Here is a 7,809-nt window from a genome sequence, read left to right as displayed (position 1 = left end):
AAATGGTGGGTATTTGTCATTTCTAATGGCTGAGTAATATTCCATTGTATACATAGACCACAGCTGCTTTATCCATCATCTGTCGATGATGCTTTATCCATCTGTCGATGGACACCGAGACTCCTTCCACACTTTGGCTATTGTGGACATTGCTGCTAGAAACATCGGGGTGCAGGTGTCCCGGCATTTCATTGCATCTGTATCTTTGGGGTAAATCCCCAGCAGTGCAATTGCTGGGTCGTAGGGCAGGTCTATTTTTAACTCTTTGAGGAACCTCCACACAGTTTTCCAGAGTGGTGCACCAGTTCCCATTCCCACCAACAGTGCAGGAGGGTTCCCCTTTCCCCACATCCTCTCCAACATTTGTGGTTTCCTGCCTTGTTAATTTTCCCCATTCTCACTGGTGTGAGGTGGGATCTCATTGTGTTTTTGATTTGTATTTCCCTGATGGCAAGTGATGCAGAGCATTTTCTCATGTGCTTGTTGGCCATGTCCATGTCTTCCTCTGTGAGATTTCTGTTCATGTCCTTTGCCCATTTCATGATTGGATTGTTTCTCTGCTGTTGAGTTTAATAAGTTCTTTATAGATCTTGGATACTAGCCCTTTATCTGATAGGTCAGTTGCAAATATCTTCTCCCATTCTGTAGGTTGTCTTTTAGTTTTGTTGACTGTTTCTTTGGCTGTGCAGAAGCTTCTCATCCTGATGAAGTCCCAATAGTTCATTTTTGCTTTTGTTTCTCTTGCCTTCATGGATGTATCTTGCAAGAAGTTACTGTGGCCAAGCTCAAAAAGGGTGTTGCCTGTGTCCTCCTCTAGGATCATTCCTTTAGCCACGTCGACCTGAAAAGAACCATCTGGGTGCACGGCCTCTCAGGGGCATTCAACAAATAACCAGAAAATTCAGTGAACGTCTGCTACCCTTCACTCCACATGCTCTCTTAAGGTGTTTGCTTCCTACTGTTAGGGAGGAGGGATTGTCTGCAGACGCCGTATTTCTAGCTGGCCTGATCCCATCTCGGAAAAACATCTTCGATTCTATCTATTGATCTCAAAGAAATTTCTCCTCCTCAGGGCTTGTCTGGTTTTCCAGTAGTACTTTGGGTAATGAACAGATATCTGCAAACTGTCCTTTCCTTGGGACATGGCAAGGCGTGGACGTCCAGACTCCATGCACAAAGGGCGGTGATAGATCTGTCATTGATGCCCGTGCTCCTGGTGGCGCGGCGCTCTCCATCCGCCAGGCCACAGCCGAGAGTATAGGGCTCGATTCTAATCAGCATGCACGGCCCGGAGATGCCCTCATGATTGTACGTGCCTCAGACAGGGCCAGTCTGCGTCTTTCCCAAGGACTTTTCCTGCTGGAATCTGCAGCAAACACCATCTCCTGCCTCAGGGCTCTGGTGATGAAGCCGGGGTGCTTGGGTCTGTCTTCCTGCCACACAGGGAGGCCCATCTGCTGGGGGAGAGGCCAGCTCAGAGCCAGGCAGATCCCAGAGCCTGGGCAGGGGATCAGAAACCCCAGGGGGCCTGCGGCTTCCTCCTAGCCTTTCCTGGGGTGGAAATGTACCTGGGGGTTGTTTTTATTGGGAATGGTAAGATGCACACAGAAGCGGTTGTCAGGAAGGAAGAGGTCCAGATGCGCAGATCCTAGAATCCAGAGGTGCAGCGCCTCCCGCCAGGCCACATGGGGTGAGACGGGGGTCAGGAGGCAGGCAGGGTAAAGGGAGAGCATGGCCCAGAGCCACGGCTGGGGTTCTCAGGGGAAGGAATGGGCGAGGCAGGCTAAGTCGTTGGGGACGCTCACGATTGGCCAGTTTGCACGACTGCTCTGGACCACGGGAGGGTCCCTAGTGGTGCTGCACCTGGCCTGGGCGACTCAGGGCAGGGGACTGCTGTCCGTGAGGGAGACTGATAAAACACATGGTTGAGGGGCACCTGGGGGGCTCAGCGGTTGAGTGACTGCCTCTGGTCAAGGTGTGACCCCAGGTCCTGGAATTGGGTCCCATACTGGGCTCCCCGCAGGGAGCCTGTTTCTCCCTCTGCCTGTGTCTCTGCCTCTCTCTGTGTCTCTCATGAATAAATACATAAAATCTTAAAAAAGAAAAAAAAAAAAAAACCACGAGACCTAGTTGGGGTGTGGCTGCGGATGGGTCGCGTGTTGTGCCAAAGGCGTGTTCTCGGGGGAGTTAGGAGTGGGCCGTATGGGCAGGTCTCCAGGATCGAGGCCCCAGTGCCAGAGCATCGGGAATACAGAGAAGAAAATGTGTGAGTGTGAGGTCAAGCAGCAGGAGCACGCGATCCCGGGGCGGCAGCGGCCCTTAGCCGAGCGAAGGTTACTCCTCGCAGGCAGTGGAGGCCGGGGACCGGGACAGAGTGTTGTCCTCCCCGGGTCACTGAGGACAGGGGAGCAGTCCTGACGCCGGCCTGCCCGTCCCTGAGGCGGCAGGAGCGCACGTGGAGGGCACGCCTGCCCCGAAAGCTTCTGCCCAGAGGGGACAAGCGGGGCACAAGCGGCCAGCGTGGTCACAGCCAGCCAGGGAGGCCGGAGACCCTCCACCCACCACGCGGGGACGCGGGCAAACGGGCCTGTGAGCAGCTCTCCCGGCTCCCGCCCACCGTCGCAGGAGCCCGAGGACGCCCTCCTGGCCTCAGCCGCTCCCCCGGGCGCCGGCCAGCATCTGTTCTGAGGACCCGTGTCACCGTACGGCCCGTGGGCACCGGCCGGCGGGGCACCTGCCGCCCAGGTAGCTGTGAGCTCTGCTTGGAGCCCGCCCTGCGGGTTGGGGCTCCTGTCTGGGTCTCCCCGCGTCTAGCGGGGCGCGGCTCCGTCCCTGCTCCGACGCCGCGGCAGGCTCTCCACGCAGTGCTCCCCGCGGCCCTCTGGGCCACCTGCTCCTTGTCCCGCCCGGCGCCTCCCGCGGTGCCTTCTAGGCCCAAGGACGCGACGTGGGGAGCAGAGGCCGAGCCTTGGCCCGGCGCTGCCCGCGGCCTCGGGGTGGCGCACCCCGGCTTCTGGGGGGCAAGCGCGGGCTGGCGTGACCGGCGAGCCGCTGTTACAGGCAGGACCCCTTGTTTCCAGGTTTTAAAAATGCGTTCCTCGGGAAGGCGCCGCTTCGGGCATCTGGAAGGCTGGCCCGGAGCTGCACCAGGCGGCCTGGGCCCGCAACGCCCACGGCCGGGTCCTCAGCACCCGAGCACGCTGCGGCCTGCGTCCGGGGCCTGCCGGCCAGCTTCCAACACCTTCCCTTCCGTCCTGCTCCCCCCCAGGAAAGGGGGGCTCTCCCACCGGTATTCTTCCGGCCTGTGCCCAGGGAGCCTCACCTCCAGGCCGAGATGACGGTCCTCGGTGTAGGAGCCGTCAGGGGAAGCCTGAGCCTGGGCTCCCGGTGACCCCGGGCTCTTGGACGAGACCCCGCCGGGCTTCCATGGGCTTCCATGGGCTGGAGGCGGAGAGCCCATGGGGCGTCCCCGGGGTTCGCAGCACGCTGTCGTGCATACCGAGCGCAGAGCGCGGCCCTCTCGGCTCCGGGCATCGACGCAGAGCAGCGGGCGACGGGGCACAGCCGCGCCAGGAGGCAGCACGCCGGCCCATCCAGCGGGCTGCCAAGTGCGCCGAGGTTGCGCTGGGCCGTCCGGCCACTGGGGTCACCGCCCCACCTGCTTCGGGCGTTGGGCAGCCTGAGGGAGCTCGTCCTCAAGCCATTCCTCTGGTTTACTGAGCCTCCGGGGTGGGGGTCCCTGCACTGACCCGAGGTGGCTTCAGCAAGAGCTGTTCCCACGGTGGGAGAACTGAGTTTCTCTCTTGCACGGGGAAGTCTGGGCTGGTAGAGGTTTGAGGAGGAGGATGCCCCCCCGCACCACCAGGGGTGGGTCCTCAGCCTGTGTGCAGAGCCTGCTCACCCCCACGCCCACGCCCGCCTCCCAGCCCACAGAGGACGAGGAGGGTGCACCCCAACAGTGACTCGCGTCTCCGCCGGCCTCACTGGCCACCGCCGCGTGGCCTTCCTCAGCCTCCAGGCCGGTGGGGGACCACAGCCTCCGGCTGGACGGTCACCCAAGCCGGGGGGGGAGGTGGCAGGAAGCAGTGGGCGGCCCTCATCCCCAAAATCAGGAAGGAGAGAGGAGAGGGAGAGGGGCCGCCGTGGGCACAGCTGCAAACACCTGCCCGGTCGCTCACGTGGCTTGCATCACCCGTCGCCTTCCCGGGAGCGGGTTCCAGGGAGGGAGAGAAGAGCACAGAAAGGCTGGTGGGCGCGGTGCAGGGTGCTTCCTGAGGGTGGGACCCCCTGGCCCTAGACGCCGCCGCGGCCGAGAACTGTCCCTTTGCGCCCCCACCTCCTTCCACAAACGCAGGCGGGGCTCGACCTGTGTTAGTGAGTGACGGCTGGATCAGACCGAATGGACTAGAAGGCAGACTGACGGGTTTAACGCCGACCAGGACTGCTCCTCGAGACGCTCTTACTTCGGGTCACTCCTTTCCCCACCCAGGGTCCTGCGCAGCCAGGCCCTAATCCTGCAGCGGGGGCCCCCCCTGCAGGTCCCTCCCTACTTTCCAGCCTTCGCTGGCTTCAGGTGTGGGCGCGGGGCTGCACCTACTCAGGGCAGGCTCCCAGCACCCTCGTTTGTGTGCGGGTGGGGGGCGATCCGCTGGCAGGGGGCCGATGCTGGCGCTCAGCTCCTGCCCCTGTCCCCAGGGCCCGGCCCTTGTAAGCGGCCAGCAGAGCCGGGGGCTGCGTCTGTGCACCTGCGGGGGGAGGGGGGGCAGGAAGGCGCGGCCGCCCTGGGCCCCGGCAGCTAGCGGCCAACTCCCGGCTCTGTCCCCCCCGAACGTGTCTCCTGACGGGTGGGCTCCTACCCGGCTCTCTGGGTTCAGCCGGGAGTCAGCGGAGCCGGTCAGCCTCTCTGCAGCTGTTTCCCCATCGCTCCTCTTACCGGGGAGTGACTGTCCTCATACGTCCCCGCCCCACGGTCGCCCCCATGTCCCCATCACCCTGCTGGCGCCCAGAGCCTCCTGCTGCCAGCTGAGATGGGCTCTGTCCCCAGGGTGACTCCGACAGAAGAGGTCACTTGTCCCTTGCCCACTCTGGTGACCCAAGGCCCCTTTCCGCCGGGAAGGCCGCAGCCACCTGGGGCTGCCCTGGGCCAGCAGGGGCGGCCTCGCTCTCCCTAGCCCGGGTGCCCGGCCTCCGCTCCCACACAAAGAACCGGACAGGCGGGGAGGCGGGCTGGGGGCAGGCCTCTCCCAGGCCCCTGGCAAGGGCGGCCCCAGCCAGGCCGCTGCCCCCTGCCCCTGCAGAGCTGTCCCTCTGCGGCCAGGGCCACACAAGCCAGGAGGACCATGGGGCAGGGTGGGGCCTCTGGGGCCCATTCCAGCAGCTCCCAGTGGCTCCCAGCACCCGGGTGCAGAAGCACCCACTGTGCCTTCAGGGCCTCTGGTGTAGGCTGCTGGAGGCCAGGGCTCCCCGTTGGGGCCTGTGGGCGACCAGGCTAAAGTCTGTCTCGTCAGAGGTGACCTGCACGAGCGGGAGGAGGGGGCGGGGGGGGAGCAGGGGGGCTGGGCCCCAGGGCCTGGCATGCCCGAACTAGCAGCACAGCTGGGCAGGTGGCAGAGTAAGGCCCCAGATTCAGGTTGGCTGAAGCCAAGCTTCAGTTTCCTGGTCTCTGAGAAAGAGAGACGAAGTTTAATTTTTCCTGACAACACAGTTCGGAGGGGATCAGTTATACGTGGAGGCGTCTGAGAAGTGGAAGCTGCCCCGTCCATGCCGGGCACACGTCACCCACGTCACCCACCGCAGATGCTGCTGCTGGGAGAGGCAGGTGAGGACAGCATCCTTCCTCCTCCGGGAGTGGGCTGGGGGGCAGGGCCTGGGGGGCAGGGGCTGGAGGGAAAGGCTGGGGGACAGGGCCTGGGGGGCAGGGGCAGGGCTGCCCCAGTGCTCGGTTTCCTCTGATTCCCCCAAAGGCCCCCTGGAGCCCTCCTGCTACAGCACAAGGGCCTCTGTCCTCAGCCCGGCCCCCGCAGGTGTCCCCCTGGTGGAAATCCAGTGCCATCCCTTGGCCTCACATACTTAAATGGCTTTCCAGACACTCTCAGAATAAAAGCCAAACGCAGAAAAATATAATTCTGTGTTCTTTATTATTTTTTAAAAGATTTTCTTTATTTGAGACAGAGAGAGCGAGAGCGAGAGAGAAGGGTGGGGGGCGGGGCAGAGAGAGAAGCAGGACCCCTCGGGCAGGGGGCCCACCCAGGACTCGGGATTCGATCCCAGGACCCCGAGATCACACCCCGAGCTGCAGGCAGGTGCTTAACTGACTGGCCCGGGCGCCCTCCACGGTCCTTACCGCTGGGTCTGCCCCACGGGTTTGTCTCCTGAAAGGAGATGAAGGAGCTTAAACCCGCTGAGCAGCCTGAGGCCCCGGGGGGCGGAGGGGAGGACCCACCAGCTCAGAGCACAGAGCGGGGAGGGGGGACCCCCAAGGAAGGAAGGTGTGTGGGGAGGCTCAGGACCTGCATCCTGGACCCCGCGGCCCCCAGCACCGCGTCCCCAGCACCCTGCTCCTGGCTGCAGGGGTGCAGGCTTGAGCGATGACGTGGCGGGAATCGTGGTGTCCCCGCGGCCTGCGCCCCCAGGAGGAGCGGCCCTTCTGCGGCCCACGCGGGGGTGGCCGTGGGGGCAGGACGCGGGGTGCTGGGGCCGTCCCCCGCCCGGCCGCGTCAGTCCCCCCCACTGCCTCCCCCAGCACCGCCCGCCCGGGCGGTCTCCCCCTCCAGCGGCCCCGCGCCCTCTAGCACCTGTGTGCCCCTGCTGTACCCCGTGACCCCCACCCCCTTACGAGGCTTCTCCATCTCAGCAGATTACAGCTGGGCCCAGAAATGGGGCTCCCGCCCCGCCGCCCCGCCCCCATCCAGCCCTGGGCTCTGACCCCGGGTCATTCACACCCACCCCGGTCCTCCCGGCCCCGCAGCGAGTCAGCTCAGGGCACAGCCCCCTCGCCCAGGTCCCCCCTGCGGATCTCTCGCCGCCTCCGCGTTGCGCCAACCCGGCGTCCGGAGGCTGCAGGCTTGGTGCCGCAGGGCCTTTGCACGTGCTGCCGTCCACCCCGCATGGAACCCCCGCCCCTGGTTTCTGGGAGACCAGCTCCTCCTCGTCCTTTAGGGCTCAGCTAGGAAGTCTCTTCCTCGGAGAGCCCCTCGGGGCCACTCCGTCTAGAGGGGCCTCCTCCGCTGACCCCCAGCCCCACAGTCCTGCCCAGCTCCCTCCTGCTCCCCACAGTCTTGCCGGCTGAGAATGGCCATGTGGGCCGTGTCCGGCAAGGGGCTGCTCTTGCTCCCCGACAACCCCAGGGCCCCCCTGCCGCCGCCCGCAGTGGGCTCCACTCCTGCTGGGAATGTGCGGCCTGTCCCCGCCACCCCGGCTGACCCCGGCTGACCCGGCTCTCTTGCCACAGCCCAGGGAGAGGGGAGGGGCTGGTGGGGCCCAACCAGGGCACTGGGGTGGGTGGGGGTGGGGGTGGGGTAATAAAGAAGTGGCCGTGGGCCCAGCAGGACAAACCGCCTCCGGACCCTGGTGGCTTTTTTATTTTTATTTATTTATTTTTTAACCATAACAGGGATTAAACTCTGGACCAAGAAGCCAAGGTAGCAACTCGAGGTCAGAGGGGGCAGCTCTTGGGTGGCTGGTGGCTGGCTGGCTGGGTGGCTGGGTGGCAGGTGGCTGAGTGGTAGGTGGCTGGGTGGCGGGTGGCTGGTGGCGGGAGGCCGGCAGGGCCACGCGGAGATGGGGAGCCTGGGGCCCACCCAGGCCAGG

Source organism: Vulpes vulpes, chromosome 5 (genome assembly GCF_048418805.1).
Source record: "Vulpes vulpes isolate BD-2025 chromosome 5, VulVul3, whole genome shotgun sequence".
Taxonomy (NCBI): Eukaryota; Metazoa; Chordata; class Mammalia; order Carnivora; family Canidae; genus Vulpes; species Vulpes vulpes.
This window is presented reverse-complemented; position numbering follows the sequence as displayed.